The sequence below is a fragment of the Hakea prostrata genome, unplaced genomic scaffold (assembly GCF_041222555.1).
Source record: "Hakea prostrata isolate BN-2017 unplaced genomic scaffold, UWA_Hpros_2 contig_33, whole genome shotgun sequence".
NCBI lineage: Eukaryota > Viridiplantae > Streptophyta > Magnoliopsida > Proteales > Proteaceae > Hakea > Hakea prostrata.
Window position 1 is genome coordinate 325,765 of NW_028291152.1, and position 23,360 is coordinate 349,124.

The 23,360-nt window shown below is 39.0% G+C and overlaps 1 pseudogene; it reads left to right on the top strand.

Moving 5' to 3' along the window:
• Positions 1 to 3,143: 3,143 nt before the first annotated feature.
• Positions 3,144 to 23,299, top strand: LOC148999153 (kinesin-like protein KIN-10A; annotated as a pseudogene).
• Positions 23,300 to 23,360: the final 61 nt, after the last annotated feature.

Consider the following 23,360-nt stretch of genomic DNA (forward strand, 5'->3'; position numbering starts at 1 on the left):
TTTGGGCAAGCTCAGTCACTCTCCCTAATAGCTCTTAAGCACGTCTTTTGGGTTCTCCGCAGTAGTTGGGTCAGGGCATCCATCTCAGACATTCACCATGGCTGGGGTTTAGGTCACCTCTCTCTCACTCCATCATTAGTATGAGTACTAGCGCATGTAAGGGTTATACCTTGCCCAATGCACGTCATTTACTGAGTCATATCAATCTCAAGGTCCGATACTTCCCTTCCATGCCCCTGGCAATCCGTTCTAATATCTTTCCCCCTAGAGTCATTATATCCTATGGCTCCAACCAACTCGGACTATGGACTCTTAACCCTATTGGTCATCCACATATAATAAATGGGAAGCTCTCATGTCCTCTCAAGAGTTGTCTACCGGTCTTGAGCACCCATGAGCCCAGGCTTATTATGTGCGACCTACCAATGAATGGCCCCCACAATGTGATTATGTCCTCTCATGGATCGGTTACCAATCTTGACCACCCATAATCCCCCATTGTTGCCACGAGTCACTTGGCATCAATACCCATGCCAATAGGGTGAGAGACAAGTTCTAGGTATGTCATACAATAATCATGGAAAGAGTCAAGGGCACCATAGGAAAGCGTCTCATACCACCTCCACCGATGTCTCGAGATAGAAATACCAAAAGGGCATTCCCCATTCCACAACCACAACATAAGCAATCACATTACAATATGATTCCATATATAATATCATATCATAATCCATTCATATTCCAACATTTACATTCATAACAAATATGCATATCACATAATGAATATCATACTGAAATTACAGAGGCATATCCATCATGCACAAGTCCTAAAAGTAGTAAATAAGATCATGTTCTCAAAATATAAAGTAAATCATGTTATTTGTAAGTGAACGTCCTTACCTTATGTTTGAATTGAAATCTCCGAAGAATAAATTAAAGGATAGGTTCAAAGTTGCCAAAGAAACCCTAATCATACAAGGATTGAACATTAGGAACAGGCCCTAAAGGATCGAAGATGAAACAAAAACAAGGCAACTTGTTGTCATTGTACCTTTGGTTGCTTGGCCTGGTCGATTAGGGAAACCAAGGCAATCAACTAAATCTTCTGTGTACAAACAATAAAACCTAGATTTGATCAGAAACTCATCGTTTGAGTTCCAAACACTCTGAAATTAATAGGAAAACTTTGAAATAATATTAGGAGACTATCTAACATGGTCAACGGGATAAAAACCTAACAAATAACATACTAGGCTTCATCCAAAATCAATATGCAAATTTCACAGATAGACTAGAGATTCACTCAAGGACTTAGAAAATAGTAGATCAAGGTCTGAAAACTTAGACATAGATATAACATGGATTAGGAATCAAGTAAATCAAAAGAGAATACAATCATGAAGGTCATGCTAGGCTTTTACAGAAATCACACAGTGATGTTCACGGAAGGAATTGAGTGAATAGGGATTCACTCTAAGACTATGAGGATGAAAGAGTAGGTCAATACATTAACATAAGACCTTCCTCACAATCACAATAATGGGTAGAATAAATAGAGAGAATAGATCTAGAAGGAATGAGAGTGTTTGCTAACCTTGAGGAAGAAGAGTCTTCAAGCGAAAAATCTCATGGATGCTTGGGGATCTTCCTTGACCTTGGAGAGAGTGCTCTAAATTTCTTCTGACATTATCCAACAACTTAGTAACAAAGGGACTCAAATTAGATCAAAGTTTGAATATATAGGGTTTCGAAAACCTAATTTTCAAAAAGTACCAAAACCTGTCCGGGACTAGTTGGTCGCTCCAAGGCAGGCTGCCAACCTTTACCTCCTTTGGACAAAAATGCATTTTGGTCCCCAAAAGCCCTAATCTCCTCTTGGATCCTTTTCCAAGTTTTAAAAGGGTCTTACCTAGTTTTATGGAACCTTCAACGTGTGTCAACACTGCACTCATAGTCCATCTACCAAGTCCATCATCATTCAAGTTTCATTTTCTTCCGAAATCAGACAAGGTTTCTATCATAGGATCATCACCATCCTACTTCCATTGGATCCAAGTCAGACTCAATGGGTTCAAATGGGATGGCCCACAGTTGTCTTCTTCCTTCACTCCGGGTCTTCATACTTACAATATAGATTTCCGAGTTAGGGTTGTGAGGGATTTCACACTTAATGATGTTGAAGCCGGATATAAGGTGGAGTTCAAAGCAACAACTCATCTTGCATGTGGGGATTCACTAAATGTCACAGATGATCCTTCATTAACTTGGATGCTCGCATTGGCTGGTTTGGATATAGTAAGGGTCCAAGTCAATGACATAATATGTGGTACAATTAAAAAATCTAGATACACCATTAATGGATTGGATGGTAAAATCATACGATAGAGCGACCCTCCCCCCATACCAGATGACTTTGGAATGTTGAGACTGCCACCACAAATCAATATAGTTCAGCTCTTGCATAGTGTAGGATCCTACACACAACTTGGTGATGAGAATGGCGATGAGGTTGGTAATGATGGGGTGGATCTAGGAAATGGGGGTTGATCTGGGGAAGAAGATGATGATGACTACACTACCATTGTGATACTAAGAATTACTCTAAATATTACACACCACTTGATGATGAGGTTGGTAATGAGTGGGTATGGTTCCATATACAGAAGAGGATGACCTATTATGCAATGTGGATGACATGGTAGATGATGCACCAATGCATGCCGGAAAAATGGAGTTTCAAAGTGGGTGATGTATTTCCTATTAGGACTATATTTAGAGAAGCCCTACACACTTATGTGATTCAAAATGGATTTGAGAGACTATTTCAAAGGAACAAGCCCCATATGGTAGTGGCAGTTTGCAAGTCAAACCGTTGCAAGTGGAGGATATTTGCATCTAGGACTATGCCTAGTAGCAAGACTAACTTGAGTGTCATGGTTAAGTCTTATGATAGGCTCCATACATACATCAGGACAAGAGTCCAAAAATATGTATCATCAAGGTGAATTGCAAATGGGATCGTTGAACATGTATGAGACAATCTAGATGTATCTATAAACACCATAAGGTCTATATTAAAGAGCATGAGTGTCCACAAAGTACATCACGTGAAATTATGGAGGGCAAAAGAGTTGGCCACCAAGATGGTGTTAGGATCATTTGAGCAGTCTTATGAGATCCTCCCCAGTTATGCTAAGCTATTGGATGAATATGTTGGTGGATCTACCATGTTTATTTACCTTGAGGAAAGGGTGGACTTCAATACCCCTCCAATTTTCAAGAGTGCCCTTGTTTGTTTCTCAACTCATAGGGATGCTTTCAAGATGGGATGTAAGTCCACCATATTTATTGATGGTTGCCACCTAAAGGGAAAATACGGTGGAGTTTGCCTCTTTGCCATATCAGTTGATGGGAACAATTGTCTACTCCCTATGGCAATCGAAGTGGTAAAATCTGAGAAAAAAGAAAGTTGGTTGCTCTTCCTCCACGCATTGCATCGTGCCTTTGCTTTGGGTGATCGATACCCAAGTCTCACATTTATTTGCCAACAGAAGGTATGTATCGTATTCACATTCACTAGAAGTACTTCTATAACTTCTGTTACTCTTGTCTTACTTAATTTATGTCATATGACTTTTTTTTATGTTTAATTATGATGTAGGGCCTATCAAATGCCATCCGTCTAGTCTTCTCTGATGCCAAACAATGGATATGTTGTGACTACTATGAGACTTTAGAAAGGCATTCCAGGTCCCAAGTTAAGGTTGCATTTTTGGGGAGCCGGCAAGTCCTACAATAGAGCCAAGTTCAATATAGAGAGGGGGAAGATTAGAGACATAATGTGAAATTCCACACAAACCCTAACCAGAAAATCTATGTTGTAGGTCCAAAGACCTGAAGTCAAGGTAGAAGACAGGTGTGGACCCTTTCATTAGAACCCATTGGGTCTAACCTAGAACCAATGGAGGTTGATAATGAAGATTTTATTATGGAAACCCTGAAGGACTTTAATAGAAGATGTAGCTTGAACGAAGATGAACTTGGGAGATGGACCTTGAGTACAGTGGTGACACCTTTGAAAGGTCATATAAAGTCAGGTAAGACCCTTTCTTAAGTTGGAAGAGGACCCAAGTGAAGAATATGGCTTCCAGAGACCAAAATCCAGCATTTGACCAAGACGCACTGCCTTGGTCGATTGCCTTGGTCGCCTTGGTCGCCCCAGGTGACCAAGCCAAGCGACCAAAGCTAGTGCAGGGCAAAATTGTCACTTTTGAGAAAATTAGGTCTTCGGAGCCCTATATATTCAAACTTTGATCTAATTCATACCACTTTTCCTCTTAGCTATTGGAGAACATGAGAAGAACCCTAGAGCTTCCTCCTCAAGGCCAAGGTTGATTCCGCCATTCAATCTTCTTCTACACGGTTAGTATTCGCATCTATTTTCTCTAGCTCTACTTTCTCTACTATTTCAACCCATTGTTGTGATTGTGAGGAAGGTCTTATACAATTGTAATGACCTAATCTCTCATCCTCATAGTCTTAGAGTGAATTCCCATTCACTCTATTCTTCCTGTGGACAACGCAGTGTGATTTCGATTTTAAACCTAGTATAATCTTCACGATCTTAATTCTACTTGTGTTGATTGACCTCTAACCTATGCTAGATCTATTCTTAAGTTAATTTTCATCCATGATCTACTATTTTCTTATCTCTAAAATGAATCCTCATTCTATTCCAATGACCATGTTAGATGCTTAAATCATGCTAGATAGTTTGTCACACCCCACCCGTCGGTATCGGCTCCATCCAACAACCAGTGGGTGCTATCCATCACAAGATAAACGGTCTTACCATCAATAATAATAAATGCAAGAAATAGAAATCAAGAGCAAGGGTAGGTTGAAATAATTAATCAAAAAAGATTATAGGAGTCCAAATACTCCAGGAATGAATCAAAGAAAAGAATCAAAGATAACACAAGTTTCAAAAGTTATCGAGTTCAGCGGAAGCAATAAAATAAACTAAATCAGTTTATTTTCAGTAGCTTGCTCCTAGGATAAAATCTTCTCTTCTAATTTAGCAAGATAGGGGGTTCTCCAGTTCTTCTCCAATGACTTCTCAAAATGCAGAGTGATTTGCCTCCTTCTACTGTCAATGGGTGCTGTAAGCGCACTCCAAGCATCCGTAGGAGGCTTCGTGGAAACCATCTCCGTCTCCCACTGACGGTACCATATCTTCTTCATAGGAGTTGCTCCAGTCACACGGAACTTCTCCTGATTCCGGATACCATCTGTACAATATAATTTAACATACAAAGAAAGGAATGAGTTCTAATGAACTCAGCAACGATAACACATCTCTCATACATATGACAACATATTGAGATAAGCATATATGTAATGAATGATATGCAAGTATATGAATACTACTAATATCTAACTATGCAAGTCTCTAAATAGTTGACATGCTTTAGAATATATCACCAGCACTCCTCTAGGTAAGTCTAGTCACTATGATCCCTCACGGACTAGTTACCTCTATTGGGATCTCGGGTAATGGGGTTCAGTCCTCGTCAATCAACCATGGTTGGGGTTTAGGTCAACACTCTCTTACCATGACCATTGGCATGAGTACTAGCGCATGTCGGGGTTCTAATCCAATGAAGGTCATACGATAACATACTACATGAAGTCCAGATACTTCCCCTATGGCACCAAACAACTCAGTTCTGTATCCTTCTCTACCTAGGAATAAGAACCCTCACGAACTGGCTACCACTGTTGGACTCCATTCCCTAACCCTATGGTCATGCACATATTGTTGGGGCAGATGCTCTCATGACCCTTCATGACTCCCGGCCGCTCCTTGGATTTCCATGAGCCCAAACCCTAACATATGCAACCCTACCAATACATAATCAATAGTAGATTACTGAATCTCCACAAGGACTGGTTACCACTATAGGATGAAACACAGTCACATCACTATTATCACGAGTCATTTGGTTTCAATTCCCCTATCGAAAGGGTAGTAGCATGTAAGGGTACCTAGCCATGCAATCTAGACTCTCAAGATATGTCATCCAGTAGTCATGATAGTGCTGGGGGCATTAGTGAGCATGTGTCCCATACCATAGCTGTGAAATCCAGCCCTAACCCTAACCAGGAAACCCTGTTGTCTGGAGGTCCGAAAACCCGAAGTGAAGGTAGAAAACAACTATGGGCCGTCTCAGTAGAAGACATGGTGTTTGACCCAGAACCCATGGATACTGATGATGGTGCTCTATAATTGGAAACCCTATCTGAGTTGGAGAAGAAGCTGCACATTGATGAAGGAGAGCCTGGTTGTTGGACCTAAAGCCTTTCTGGACATGGTTTGAAGGCATCCCTCAATGCTAGGTAAGTTGTTTAAGGTGTTGTATGAATCCCATCCAAAGATATTGAAGTCTGGACCCTCAAATCCCATTTTTCGAGTTGCTGTCATGGTTGGTCGACTGATTGGTCGACCAACCAATCGACCAACAGGGTTATAATGGTCAAAAATTAGATATCCTGGTAATTTGGGGACTTTTAATACGATTTAAAGGGGGGAACTCCGTGTTTTTCACTCACAATCAGTACTAAGCCTCTAGAGAATGTGGGAAGAACCCTAGAACCTCTCCTCCAAAGCCAAGGAAAATCCTCAAGCATCCGTTCGAGTTTCTTCATCGGTTCTTCTTCTAAAAGGTTAGTAATCAATTCGTTTTTCTATACTTTCTGATCTTCTGATTATAAGAAAGGTATTACACTACTGTAATGGCCTCTTCTTTGATTCTATTAGCCCTAGAGTGAATCCCCCAATTCACTTTATGTTCTTGAAGCCATATGGTGATGTTCTTGGAATATGATCTTACCTAAGATCTTGATGGCTCTTTTTATGATTTTACCTATCTTTATGATTGTGGGAAAGGTCTCATACCATTACCATGACCTTCCCTTGTGTCCTCATGATTGAGGGGTTGATTCCTAATTTTCATTTTACCATGGGAAACCAAAAGTAGGGTGATTTTGGGAGGAAACCCTAAGGGAACCCTCATGAGAGGGTAACCAAATTGGTTAAAACTAATGTTTCTTAATTTGATGTATCCTCCCCAATGCCATTCTTGATTTTGAAATACTAATTCTATGTTTCCCTTACCCTCTGTGAACCTACCTTGGGTTATTTTGTGAAAGTTGATTTTGGGTAACCCTCATGAGAGGTAACCAAATTGGGGAATCCAAATCCACTTTTAATTTATTTGATCCTCCCCTAACACCTTTCTTGATTGTAAATTCTTTACCCTAAGGTGAATCTTTATTCTCCCTAGCCTTTCCATGAGAGCCATGGACAATATATGATGAAACCCTAATGTTATGGCTCAATCAAGATCCTATCTTTTTTACCATGACTTGATGCTTTGACCTTCTTAAATAGTCTTAATATGTTCTAGGAAGCTCCGTTTCGAATTTCAAAGCAATCAGACTTCAAACGAAGAAGTTATGACCAAATTAGGGTTTTATACCCCATTGGTCTACTGGTTGGTCTACTAACCCAATCGACCAACCAAGCTGCCAACTGTAACAGCAGCTTGTTTCTTCATCTGATTCGATCCGTTTGACTCCTAATAGTCTAGGGCTTGTTCCTAATTATTATTATATGCTTGTTTAGGTTTTATTTGCTAGTCTTGGACCTCTTCCTCATTATTCTACGGAACTCTTCAAAGATTACTTAAGGTAAGGATGGTTGATCCCTAATAACCTAATATGCATGACTTTGAATTAGATTACATGATCATTACTACTAATTCTTATAATTTCATTGTTGTTGTAGCTCTTCAACTACAGTAATACTTGTTCTTATAACTCAATTGTTATTTCAATTATGAATGATTACATACTTATGTTGTATTATCAGTTGTGCTTGTGAATGACTGATTTGGGAATGTGATTGCCTAGGTTGTAATTGGGGATTGGGGAGTGCCATTTTGGCATTTCTGCCTTTGGACACCAGTGGAGGTGGTATGGGACATTTTCCTATGGTGCCCCTTGGCATTTCCCTGATTACTGGTTAACATACCTATGGCATGTCTAGAAGTGTTTGGCTAGGATGTCCCTATTATATCAGACCCGATCGGAAGGGAATTGAGTCCGAGCAACCCGTGGTTGCAATGGGGATTTGTGGATACTTAATAGTGGTGCGTAATATCCGTGAGGAGGACATGAATCACATTGTGGACAATCAATACCGGTGCGTAATATCCGTAAGAGGCCATTCATTGGTACGGTTGCAAAAGTGGAACAAGGGCCCCTGAAATCAAGACCGGTGAAATGATTTGTGAGAGGAAATGAAAACTTCCTGTTAACTTGATGTAACTGACCAATAGGGTTGATGAGTCCATAGTCCGACTTGGTGGCTACCATAAAGATACGTTGACTCTAGGGAGAATGACTGAAGTCTCTGGATCTAAGTTGATATAACTAAGTAGAAGACTTACATTTGACTAGGCTTAACCCTGACATGCGCCAGTACTCAGACCAAACGGAGGCATGAGAGAGTGTTGACCTAAACCCCAGTCAAGGTTGTCCGAGAAGGTTTCATTACCCATTGCCAACCGGAGAACCCAAGATACCGAGATGGTTGAGGGAGAGTGATTTTGGACCTTACCCATAGGAGTATGGTGCTATGACTTAAAGCATGTCTGCCAATAGAGACCAGCATACATAGAGTTAGAAGCATATATGCATTGTCCAGTTCATATCATATTGCATTCGATATGATTCGCTATCATGTGTTATTATGTTATTATGGATTGAACTGCCTTGCTGAGTTCTTTTGAACTCACTCCTTTTTGAAACATCTTTTGTTAGACTTTCTTGCAAGTACTACTACTGTTGATTATGATGGTCAATACTATGAAGACCAAGTTGATGATTCTTATGGTACTGGTTATGGTGACTACGTCGGTGAAGACTACCAGTATGAGACTAATACTTATTAAGAGTAGTTCGGCTTTAGCACTTGTGTGCCAGCGATGGGACTTCGTCTCATTCTCTTTTTTATCTTTATTAGATTCATTGAGACCTTAGTTGTTTGTTCCCCTTTTATTTTGGGAACCGGTTGTAATCTATTTTGTTATCTATTTTCCCGTTGCTACTGTGGAGTGAGTTTCTGCCTCACTCTATATTTTGATTTATTCTATTGGTATCATTTTCCGCACTCTAATTGTATTTTTGAGTCTTATCTTGATATTTTGATTAATAAAGTTAACATTTAATTTAATCTTGTTCTTGATTATATTATTGTAAATGTGGGAGGATGATTTCCTTGAATACTGAATTTCCGGGACTGTGGATCACACACTCGGGTATTCTAAATAGGGTACCGGCTGGGTGGATGTGACAATAGCCCTCTGATATCCCAAGCAATGGATACCCTTCCATCACAACTACATCACATCATCCATCATTATATCATATTCATTCAATCTATATCACATCGTAATAAAGTATATAAACATCATTTATAGCATACATTCAACTATAATTCAATTACTTATACAACTACAACAAGTTACATGAACAATGGATGGTATAAGAAATATACAATTTATCATATAGCATGTCATTACATATAAATAAGAAAGTGTGTCATTACCAGTAAATAAGTAAAAGCTTACTAGTATACAATTAAACTTCACCTATAACACTTCCAGTAAACATAGAGGTCACCTAAATATAGAGTCGCAAGAATAAATAGAAGTCATGAGTCAAATCAGAGCAAAGACAAACTTCACAGAGCTACTATGACCCAGCCGGTTGCTTGGCGCGGTTGGTTGGGTCAAGGGACCACCCTGAGTGACCGCCCCTGTTACAAATAGTTTACAAGTCCGAAATTCTGACTTTTGATCTCCCAATTTTAATATGATTTTGGGAAGATTTAGATCCAAATTTCATCCTTAAGAAGTCTAGAACACAAGCACGAAGCAACAACCCTAAAATTCTAAAGATTCATAGTTCAACTCATCTCCTTTGATTAGATCTATCCTTTACTCGAATGCAAGGATCCGTTTTCAGACAGGATCTAATCAAAATTATTGATAGGAAATAGAACCAGTACAATTTAGCCACCACCAAACCAAAAGGAAAATATCTACACATTCCAAAAGATGAGGGAAGAGAATGGAATGATTGAGGATCACTTACTTCTTCAAGATTCCTAAATTTGACGAAAAATTGGTTCTACTTCGCAAACCACGCTTCTTTCACTTTCCAACACGTGTTCTCTGCCTCCTTGATAAGCATGCATTTACCATTATTTATTTGATTTAATTCCCCCATACTTATTTAATTAAAGAGATCTAATTGAGTATTTTTGTGTATTTTTCAGGAATAAGGAGATTTTGGATATTAGAGATAATATGGAGTAAAGTTGGCAAATATATTAGATATTGGTGGATTTTAAATCATGACATTCAATCTTGCAGCTCAAGAAATCATGAAAAGTGAGATCTTAGCCAAATTGGAAATAGGTGGAGGTCTAAACAACAAAATTGGTAATAAATCTGAAAATCGGGTAAACAGACTTACCTTCAGTATTTTGGGCATATCTCTCTCGTATGAGCTTGGATTTCGATGATTCAAGATGATATGGAACGATATTGAAGATATCTACAACTCTCCAGTTTTGAGTTCTTCCAAATTCCGAAAGAATAAAGGTCTAATCTACGGGTAAAGAGAAGAGATTCATTGTGTGCGGGAGACATAAAAGAGAAGCCAGCCACAGAGAAGAAAGGAAGACGGCGAATGCGGCTCTCATCTCTCTCATTGCTGAAGAAGAAGACCACATCTCTCTCTCTCTCTCTCCCTATGTTTCATCTTTATTTTTCTTAGGAACTTTGTAATAATGAGTAGTTAGTTCTTTTTCTTTGGGATGTAGATGAACCATGCTTATTTCATTAATTTGATTGTTCTATCTCTTCTAGTTGATTGTGTTTGAGTTTGGCCAAAGATGTTCTATAGCTCAGCAAACTAAGCGTGCCAAGCTTCCGCAAAGGATGATAGTCTTGCGAAGATAGGGCATACCTAGGAAGACCATCCCTAATTTGCTTTGAAGTGTAGAGTTATATCGGTTAAAGAAAAGCATTGGGGATTCGAAATCCCAAAGATCTTCACATATTCATAGTTTAAGTTTTTGCATTAATTAATAGATTTAGTTTAAATTTAGTTTTGTTAAATTCAATCTTAGTAACTTAGCCTTTTAGTTCCCCATAGTTCGACCCCGTACTTTCTGCTTGCTAGATTAGTATAGGATTTTATTTTTGATTGGTTAGCGACACGATCACTCCTAACTATCCACAACAGCAATCCCAAGAATAATACAGCAATCCCAAGAATAATAATGAGTAAAAAGGTTGAGGTTTGCTATATATATATATATATATATATATATATATATATATATATATATATATATATATATATATATATATATATATATATATATGGAACTGGGGGAAAATTAGGGCGAAACTACACAAGTAGACCTGGCGGTCACTTGGGGCGATTGATTGGCCAATCAACCGCCTTAAGCAACCGCCCCCTAGTACTTTTCAGTACTTGAGTGCTTTGCTCAAGGGGTTGATCCCCAACTCCAACTAAACCCTAAACAACATGTGGGGGAGATCTTACCTTCAATCCGGACATCTTCAAACACCTCTTGACTCCTACTAGTGATCCACTTTTCCAGTAAGGCAGGTTCTTCATCAAGAGAATCCAGATCCATGGACTCAGGATATGGATCATGGACTTAAATCCGGATACTCCACAACTTATTCCGGCTTGATCTTCGGGTTATCGGACCTACAATACGAATCCCGGGTTAAAAATACGGGGGGTTTTACATGGTCTTCTTTTACAATTTTAGAATTTTTCTATTAATTTTGGAATGTTTTGATCTCAAACAATGAGTTTTTTTATCAAAATTGGAGTTTGTTGTTCGTACACAGCGGGCTTGGTCGCTTGGTCGCCCCAAGTGACCAAAGGGGTGTCTGACAACAACTTTGCTTTGTTTTATCTCTGTTTCATCTTCGATCATTAAGGTCTAATCCTTATGTTATATACTTGTTTGTTTAAGGTTATTTTGGTGATTTTGGACTTACCCTCTAACCTCTTTCTTTGGAGATTACGAATCGAATATAAGGTGAGTACGTTCACTCACAATTAACATGATTACATGCTTTGATATGTTAGAACTCGTATGCAAGTGTTTGCTATTGTATTAGTACTTTTTCTATAATGTTATAATTCTGTAATTCTAGAATATGTTTCATTATGTAAATTGCATACTTGTATGAATGTGATTGGTTCAACTGTGAGTTGGACTTTATTATGATATTTATGGAATCATGATGTGATGTGATTGCCTAAGTGTGGTTGTAGAATGGGGAATGCCAATTGGGTGTTTCTATCATTGGACACCAGTGGAGGTGGTATGGGACACATTCCTATGGTGCCGCTTGGTGCTTTCTGCAACTACTATCAAACCTAGGACTTGTCTAGATTTTTGTGGCTAAGAAACCCCGTCATATCTAACCCCATCAGCAAGGGTATTGAAGCTGAGTGACCCATGGCAGCAATGGGGATTGTGGGCGCTCAAGACTGGTAACCAACCCATGAGAGGACGCAATCACATTGTGGGGGCCATTCATTGGTAAGGTCGCACATAATCCATAGGCACTAAAGATCAGTAACCAACACATGAGAGGACATGAGAGCTTCACATGTATTATATGTGGATGACCAATAGGGTAAAGAGTCCGTAGTTCGAGTTGGTTGGAGCCATAGGATACGATGACTCTAGGGAGGGAGGTACCGAAACAGACTGCCTAGGCACGGAAAGGAGGCTATCATACCGGAATGAACTGTCTAGTGCACGGAAGGAAAGTATTCGACTCCAAGTTGATGTGACTCAGTAGAGGACTATGCATTGGTCTAGGTATAACCCTGCCACGTGCCAATACTCATATCAATGGTGGAGTGAGAGAGTGGTGACTTAAACCCCATCCATGGAAAGTCCAAGAAGGATGCCTTGACCCAATTACCATGGAGAACCCAAGATATTGAGATGGTTGAGGGAGGAGTGGTTGATACTACCCAGAGGAGTATAGTGTTCTATCTTAATGCGTGTCTGCCACTAGAGACCAGCATATATAGAGTTAGAAGTATACTTACATCATTGTCTCATATCATTTGCATCATGCTTGTTCTGAACTATTTGTAGTTGTTTATTGTGATTGAACTACTTCCTGTGTTCTATTGAGCTCACCCTTCGGGGGGATATGTTTATAGATGATTTTGCAAGTTTGGAAGAGATCCCGTGCACTAGTACAGAGGACCTTTCCTTATGTGATACAGTTGCGGACTCCGTGGGAGAAACTGGTGACCAGTTGTACGACCCGTACACTGGTCTAGACCACTTGGATGGCTCCTATTGATAGCAGTAGACATTGTATTATTCGTTGTTGGGAACATGAGTCAGATGTTGATCCAAAGATGCAAGTGCATAAGACCAAGGTGAAGAAGACAAAAGGTTGAAGAAGAAGAAGAAGATGAAGAGCCTATTGAAGAATTAGAATAGACTTAGTCTTTCCTTCTTATTCAGTTGTAATACTTTAGAGTTTTGACCCTAACTTCCGCTTTTGACCTATATAGTTATTTTCCGCTATACTCTATAGTTATCTCTTTGATTGGTATTGTTTTATTCTGGCATTCGATATACTTTGAGATTTATTCTGAGATCTTTCTTTGATTAGTTTCTTAATATATTTATACAGTGATGCTCATGATTATATTATTGTGCAACGTGGGTATATGATCGCCCTAAACTTATCTATGGGGTTGTGGATCACACATACAGGTATCGCGGTTAGGGTACTGGCTAGGTGGATGTTAGGAGGCTTATGATTGGCTGATGAATACCTTTATACAGCTAGGGGCAAGACATGTGTTTGGTGGGTTGGCAAAAAGTTACCATGTCATAAGCAATGTAGAAACTTTCAACCTTTGGCTTGGTGACCTTAGGCGTGCGCCCATCACCACCTTCTTTGATGGGCTTAGAGTCAAAGCGAATGACAAGGTTGCCAGGAGGTATGCAAATGGATTAAGCTATGGGATTGTTGGATTTGTCACACCATATATTTGTACCACATTGGACATCATTCAACATGGAAGTAGGGAATGTATTGTCCATCATTGCAGTCAAGAATCATATGAAGTGTCGGACATTATAGGAAAAAGGTTCGTTGTAAGACTAAAGAAGCAAAAATGTGACTATGTGGCTTGGGGGCTTATTGGGATTCCATATAAACATGTTGTAGCTGTAGTATTAGCAAGGGATGAGAACATCGAGTTATATTGTGATGATTGGTATACTATCAAGAACTACATGCTCAGATATTGTGTTGATGTCCCACCTCTACCCGACATATCCAACATTCACCTCCATCTCCTACTAAGGCATTAAAACCACCCTGCCTTCATAGGGTGGCTAGGAACCCTACGAAGAAGAGAATACAAGCTAAGGGTGAGAGACAGCAAAGGTTGAAATCATATAGCATTAATGAAAGGCTAGGTCACATGAGGAAATGTCAATGAGCACCCATTGGATCAGTGGTATATGCACAACCACTTCTTATTTCATTGCTTTCATATACTTAACATATATAGCTATTCATTTTTGTTTGAAAATTTTCTATGCAATGCAACAATTGGGCCACCCAAGGGAGCCAAGGTAGCCAAAGAGTTACAAGGTCCCAGCCGCATCCATCAGGTGCTCCAATAAGTGATCAAGAGAGAATTATTCAAAAGCAGAGACGTGACTATGCAGTGAGGAATGCGAAGAGGAAGCCAACATCAAATAACCAGCAAGGACAGTCTTTAGAACATCAAACTGTAACACAAGTGCAACCTCAACTTGTTTTTGTTTGATCTATATGCTGGCCTTTGTTTGATTTTGGTTTTTCATTCATCAATCCATCTCAAAAAGTTTTCTATATTGAAGATGATATATGGTTCTGATTTCAGAATTATCCAATCAGTATTGCACCCTTCATCATCTGTTTTGAATTTCCAAACCTGATTTCACACCTATTGTAACAACCTCGAAAACACAAACAAATCAGTAACTCAAGTCATACATATCGGAATTGGGGGCCTTGTGGCTAATCATATTTTGCCTACACTGGGAGCTTGTTAGGATGTACGATTATTTGGTTATAGATGAGTGAGTTAAGAGTGCCAAATTGGGACTCATATGGTCTATGCCGTTCACAATAGTTGATGCGATCAAACAAGTTCTAAATTCTAACTTTTTTGGGGTTAAGATGAATTCTAATTTTGAAGTAAGTAACAGATTGCTTTAAAATTCAAACATTTAGATATTATAGCAAGATATATGGGTGAAAATATGAGCTGCTATGACAAGGTAAGGTTGATCATCAATTAATAATTATAGCCCATTGAGATTGATCATCAATATATGGCTATACTCTTGAAATTAACTGCAATGGATGTAGTGGAAGGACCAAGGGGCGCTTGGAATTTTTGTGGTTGATAGCTTACTCCAATAGACCACCATTGCAGTCGCTTAAGATAGTTGTAGGTTATATTCTATATCTCTATATTCGAAATAGAAGGGAGAAAGATCCTTACCTGGATTCGCTTTCCCAATTATAGAATATCTGCAGCGGAAGTAATTTGGATCCAAGTCCTCGTTCCTCCACAATCCCGTCACCAGTTTGATTCCACAATCACGAGGAGAGTGAATGAATTCCACAACCCAAATACCGTGTGGAAAGATGGTATAGAGATCCAAAGCAAGGAGAAGAAAATCCACCAAAGAAATCTCCTTCCTTCGTTTTCTTGGAGAGAGGGAGAGAGAGAGAGTGAGGGAGCCGTCTTTCTCTGAAAATCTCACGTAATGCAATCACACTCACTTATGCGGTGGACCAAATATATAACCCTATATTTTGTAACCGCCTAAAAGTGAATTTTCAGTTTTGTCCTTGGGCATATAATTATATTAATAATTAATTAATAAATCCCAACAGTAGTCATAATACAAACTATTTTGTAAGGAACTAGATTTTGGCTAAGAAACTTCAACTCTTATGTCAAATAGGATTACTTTAAGGTCTTGACACTTGAACTTGATAGAGGTTATTTTTTGTTCTCTATGGTAGAGGTTATTTTCTATTATGTTCAGATTATAAATTACCACATGCTGAATTCAATAGTCCTGAACTTCCATTTCAATCTGAATTGTGGTTTGCCAATTTGCAACATGGGCCCAAGGCTGAAAGCTTCTCTTTCTGGTGTCTTAATCAGCAAATTGCATCTGTAGTAAACACTGAAATGGAGTTGAAGAAGCCAAAGTTTGATCTTTTTCTTTCTATTTCATAAGAACTTGAAGTTTGCCTTGAACTAAAGTGAGAGGAAATGGTAGGAAGTAACCAAACTGATTTTCTTGACGTATCTGTCTTTCTTGGCGTTTTTGTAAATGCAAGGCCACCCAAGTAGTGTCTCTACAACCACAGATACATTGAACCCTGCTGAATGATATTCCAAAAGGGAACACTCTAATTTGATGGGACTTCATCGGGAGCAGCACCTTGGATCTAATTGACAAGATAACATTCAAACATGGGTTTTTATTTTGGTTTATTGCTGTAAATCTTCAACTAGTAGATTCATCACCAAGAGAACACTCAAAGATCACTCAATCACTTGAAATTTTTGCTTTCTTGCTGTAAATCCTCCTGTAGCAGCTTCATCACCATGGGAACTCTCAAAATAGAATCTTCTTGTACAATAGCATTGCTAAATGCACATTTTGTTTTCTTCTTGTAAATCCTCTTGTAAAATGAAATTTATTGGCTTACTGCTGTAATGGGACTGGCATTTGGGAGTTGGACATATTTCATAACACATGCATGGCAAGATTCTGGATACAGAGTTGGACATCTAGGTTCATGGAATTTCAAAATTTTCTTATTTTACTATTTTGTTTGTAGAATTACATTCAGATCAAATTGAATAGGAATCTATTACTCTTGTGACTTCACATTACCAAGTGGTAGACTTCTGATGCATCTACTATGGTGCAAATTGGTATTTTGGATTATTTCTGCCTGGGAATGTAGATGGATGTGCTATTATGCACTCAAATGCTCTATGATACTGTAGTAGAAATACCATTTTGAAGAAGAGGTTTGTGTATCCAATGGCTACTAAGGAATATTTGCTTTTGTTAAAAATTCAGGATTATTTTGTGAGCATTAAGGCCTTTTTGAATAGGAATCTATTAATCCTAACTTGGGTTAATGGAATTTTTATAACGCGTGGCAATCTGTTAACTCTTTCTGTATGGAACTAGATTTTGTTGCTGCAACACAATTAGGTGCTAGGATATATCCAGTAGTGCATGACCTGTAGAGAGCAGAAACTCATAGGGTGTTGAGGTTGCACAAAATCCTGAATGCATTGAGACATGCTAAAATCCTTAAAGCTAACGGGGTTCCTTGCCAACTAAATTAGACAAAGATGTAGTAAAGCCCTCATCTATTTTCTGTTCTGGGAATTTTAATTTTCTTAAGTCACATCAGTCTGAACTAGTGACTAGGAGCATACAAACAGAAACATGTATCTCATTGAAGCAAGTACATCAATTAAGTGCTTGTTTACAATGAACTGACTACGACAATCCATCCATTACAATTATATCCCGTGATCCAAAAACCCAACCCCAACTACCTAGTGAGACCATGCACTACCACATAATATCACAACAAACATCATAACCAAACCTATACCCACATTCTTCATTAAGGATTGATCATTCTTCAATAGGGCTCCAGATCAGGCCCATTTTTGCATTTGAGAATTTGAATGGACCTCTTGACGTGTAAAATTTTCATGATTCATACCCAAAACTCCAAATATTTTCTTAAATATTGAAAAATCCTAAAATTTGCAAAAACAACATAAAACCCAAGGTAGCTCCACTCTAAGTGTGTAAAATGCATGCTTTATGCCCTAAGATTTCACACATAAATGTGCTCATCAACCATCTTTGGCTAGAGTTCATGATGTGTTCCATATATCGATGCTTCAACAGTATGTAGAGAATCTGGAACATCTACTTCAGCGAGAGCCCGAACATTTAAGTGCTGATCTGAAGAGCCAGCCAAAATTTTGGACAAAAAAAACAAGCAATTGCGCAATCAGTCCATTCCTTTGATAAAGATCAAGTGGACGAATCACGCCCTGAAGAAGCTTTTTGGGAGAAAGAAGAAGAGATGAAGAGAAGGCTCCCCCATCTCTTTGGAAACCTAGGTATGGTTTCAATTTTGAGGACGATATTTCTTTTAAAGGGGGGAGAATGTAAAATCCCACACCAACCCTAATATGGAAATCTAAGTTGTAGGTCTGAAGACCCGAAATCAAGGTAGAAGACAGTTCTAGAACCTCTTTGAGTATAGTGTTGACACCTTCGGAAGGTCTTATGAAGTCAGGTAAGACCATTTCCTAAAGTTGGTTGAGTACCCAAGTGATGAATTTGGCTTTTGGGAACCAAATTCAGCAATTTTGACTTAAGGCCTTGCTTTGGTCACTCCCTTTGGTCGAACCAATAGACCAAAGCATGCCAAGGGCAAAATTGTTTGTTATAGGGAGTTTTAGGTTTTGACGCCCTATATATCCCTATATATATATATATATATATATATATATATATATATATATATATATATATATATATATATATATATAACTTCAGACTAAACCTCACCACTTTGTCTCTTAGCCTCTGGAGAACATGAGAAGAACTCTAGAGCATCCTCCTCAAGCCCAAAGTTGATTCCAAGCATCCAAGCAAAGTTCCTCCATTGATTTATTTTTCTACAAGGTTAGTATTCAATCCTATACTTCATTGATCTATTCTCTCTACTATTTATTTTGATTGTGAGGAAGGTCTTACACTACTGTAATCGCCTAATCTCAAATCCTCATAGTCTTAGAATGAATCTCCATTCACTTTATTCTTTCTGTAGACAATACGGTGTGAATTCAATGTTTTGATCTAGCATGAGACCATAAGTTACTCTTACTGTAGTTATTTGAATCAAATCTATGTTAGATCTATTATTAGGTTTTCTATGCATGATCTAGTCTTTTCTTATCTTTAGAATGAATCCCCATTCATTCAAGCCTTTCTGTGAGAATCTACGGATAAAGCCTGTTAGGTGATTTATTTGATTTCTATTCCAATGGCCTTGTTTGATATTTAGATCATCATAGATAGTTTTTGTGTGTTATTTTAGAATTTTTCTATTAATTTTGAAGTGTTCTGATGTCATAAGAAGAGCAGTGTTTCGGTTGGTGGAAATTGAAACTGAACTTAGTAGTTCAACAAATAGCAGTGCTGATGAGCATAGTTTACAAGACATGGATGAAAGCAGCCTTGTGAAAAGACTAACGGAGGTTTATTTAGATGGAGACCATGGAATGGAGAAATCCATGGACTTGGATATAGAGGAGAGGAAACCAATTGCTTATGATGTGAAAGAGATAGGTGGCATTGTACATCAAACTGACAACTTGAGTTACCACACACTGTTTAGGGTTCATTGTTGGAATGCAGCGGAAGAGGAAGCAGATGATGATATGATTGTCACACCAAAATTTACCGAGAAAGTATGTTTAAGTACTATGTTTGAATACTTTGTTTGAAGAGGAAAATGAGGGACAAGACAGAGAGAATGTAGATGATGAGGAGGTGGAGAAAGAAATAGTAGAGGAAACAACTGTAAATTTAAGCCCAATTAATGTCTCTAGTCAGTAGATCAATCTCAACAAGGGGTGTTATTCCGTTAGTGCAGAGAAGCTGGTACCAGAACTAATTAGTAGCAGCAATTATAGAGACAAATTTGATTATAGCAGAAATTGAAGTGAAGACAAGAATGTGAGTCCAGAAGTACTGGGTGAATTGGAGAGTCCAAGAGAGGTAGTCTCCGATAGAAAACAAGAATCCAAAACATTTTCCTGCTTTGTGGGAACCAATCATCTCTAGTGACAAAAGCTGATGATGAATCACTTAAAATGTGCTCTCTTTCCAATAGGATATCAGACCTTCAAACTGTTTGTAGGCCAGAGTTTGGATTGAGTGATCAAGTTCTAGCTGATGTAACAGATAAAAACGTCACACGAACATTGAATCCAACACTTGAAGCAAAGCCTCTCGCAACACTTAAATTTGTGGAGGATAAATCAACAGAAGCTGTCCCACTGAACACAAATTGGTGGTTACCTTCTGAAGTTGCCCAAAAAGGAGAACAACAGGCTTGACGACAAAAACACAGATGGTCTCATTGAGGTGTATGTGAAATGGGAGGCCTCAAAGGAGAATTCTGGGAAGTTCACTAAGAAGTTAAAGATTGTAAAGGATTTCAGCCTTGCAGATATGCTGAAGTTGATTGAGACCCATCTTGTGGGGGACAACACTACCAAGCAAGTATTCACATTTCTCATGCTTGGGGTATGTATTTTGTGCTTTTTGCAGCACATTAGACTCTTCAAAATTTCACGCATTTATACCATTTTGGATATGTTTAGACATGGGGGGAAATTGTTGGGTTTGGGTGTCTTGTATTCTGTGGGTCCATATAATTATGGTTTTGGTTGTATTTGTAATTGAAACAGGGTTTGGGTCAATTACTAATACTGGGGTAAAATTGTAATTACACTGGGATTAGGGTTTTAGGTTTTCCTATAAATAGTCTTTTTGGGATAACCTATAGGCATCAATCTCTGTATGAGATTGGGGAACCCATCCTGAGGATAAGGATTGGGGACAAGCAAAGGGTAGCACTTTGTGGGTGTGAGAGTGGTGTGAGGTTTTCCTGGAAATAGTGAAACTCCTTTTATCTTTGGTGGACGTAGGCAGGGTTTTGCCGAACCACATTAAATTCCCTTTGCGTGATTTGCTTGTGTTCTTCTCTGTTCGTGGTTGTACATCCATTATCCCTAACAAGTGGTATCTGAGCGAGGTTTGGTGGATCGTCGCCAGAGGTGTGCGAAGATCCAGAAAGGAGAGGATAGGTGCCAGGAGAACAGAGAAGGCTTCGACGGATTGATCGAAGGTACGATTCTAGATCAAGAATCGTGATGTTTTTTTATCTTTTTATTTCTTATGATTTGAGCGGATTGGCTCGAGGATTGAAAAAAGTACAGTCACGAAGTTGTTGACTGTGAAGAAGAAGTTTTTTTATTTTTTTTTATTTTTCTTGATGCAATGATTACTTTCCTTTGAAAAAAAAACGTTGAAAAAATTGTGAGTGGAGAACGTGGAGGAAGAACTGTAGAGGGAGGAAAAAAAAAAAGAAAAAAAATTCGGTGGGGAAAAAGACCGAAAAAAGAGAGAAAAAATCCATTTTTGTTTTTTGTTTTTTTTTTATTATCAGATCGTATTGTACAGATTGTTTCCACAGGATTTTGTGTGAAGGTTTTTTGTACAGAGTTAAGTGCTCCAAAGGTTTTTGGGCGTTCCGGACTCAGTGGAAGTAACGGATCGAGGAGATTTCGCTCCATTGGTATTGATTTTGTGAGTTCCTATGGAAATCAATGGTGAGGTTCTTTCAGTTGATTGAAGGGTACGAAAGCCACAAATCAGGTAAATTGTACAGGCTTGCAGGTAGTGTTGAAACATGTGGAGCTCTAATTGACACTTTGGCAAGGGGTACAGGTAGACAGAATTTGCAGGTTGTTTAGGCGCAAAACAAGGGCAAATTTGGAAAGAAGCAAGTGACTTTCGCTTTGGATTTGGTGAGTGGTAGTGATCTCTCGGAGCTGGCTGTGACAAGAGAAATGGAGTCACGTCACGTCGTATAGCGGTGATGAGCTGTACGGGACACCCTAGGTGGGGGGGGGGGGGGTGCGCCTTGCTAGTTTAGTGATGGCGGTAACAAAAGCATTCCTGGAGGAGATGTGGGTCATGCGTATATAGCGGCGATGAGCTGTACGAGACATCCCAGGTGGGGGGGTGTGCCATGCTGGTTTAGTGATGGCGGTAACAAAAGCATTCCTAGAGGGGATGTGGGTCATGCGTGTATAGCAGCGATGAACTGTACGGGACATCCCAGGTGGGGGTGTGCGCCATGCTGGTTTAGTGATGGTGGTAACAAAAGCATCCCTGGAGGGGATGTGGGTCATGCGTGTATAGTGGCGATGAGCTGTACGGGACATCCTAGGTGGGGTGTGTGCGCCATGCTGGTTTAGTGATGGCGGTAACAAAAGCAACCCTGGAGGAGATGTGGGCCATGGGTAAGGTGTGGTGGATACATAGAGACGGGTGATTGCATAGAGACATCATCAATGGTTTTTCTTCAAGGTGGTTTGCAGAATTCTAGCCAAGGTGGAGATTTTTGGGTTTGGGTGTCTTGTATTCTGTGGGTCCATGTAATTATGGTTTTGGTTGTATTTGTAATTGAAACAGGGTTTGGGTCAATTACTAATACTGGGGTAAAATTGTAATTACATTGGGATTAGAGTTTTAGGTTTTCCTATAAATAGTCTATGTGGGATAACCTATAGGCATCAATCTCTGTATGAGATTTGGGAATCAATCCTTGTAGAGGATTGGGGAACCCATCCTAAGGATAAGGATTGGGAGCAAGCAAAGGGTAGCACTTTGTGGGTGTGAGAGTGGTGTGAGGTTTTCCTGAAAATAGTGAAACTCCTTTGATCTCTGGTGGACGTAGGCAGGGTTTTGCCGAACCACGTTAAATTCCCCTAGTGTGATTTGCTTGTGTTCTTCTCTGTTCGTGGTTGTGCATCCATTATCTCTAACATAAATCAGTTGAACTACTCAAAACATGTAGTTCCAAATCTTATAATGCTTTCTTTTAGGCTTTTAAGATGTCATGCATATGGATAATCTGTTCTAACTATGGTATATAAATGTTGTTTATGCTTTGTTATGGGTTCTTACAGAAAATCTGTGTTTTATGTGCAGGATCCTACAGGTGCTCCAGTTGTGAAAGAGAAAGAAGGAACAATTCAAGCAAGCAAACTCTCTATTTGCTACAATCAATTGCACGGCCACTTGGCTTGCTTGCGTCCAGTCAAGGCAACCCAAGAGACTAACCTTCTTTCCTTTAGCTCGCTGGAGAATAAACTTCCACATGTATTTCCAAATTGTTTCCTGTATAAGAATGTGTTACTTGTATAAGAGCCCTTTCCCCTACATCATTTGTTATGTGTTTTGAAAAGCCAGTATGCTCTCTCCAAGG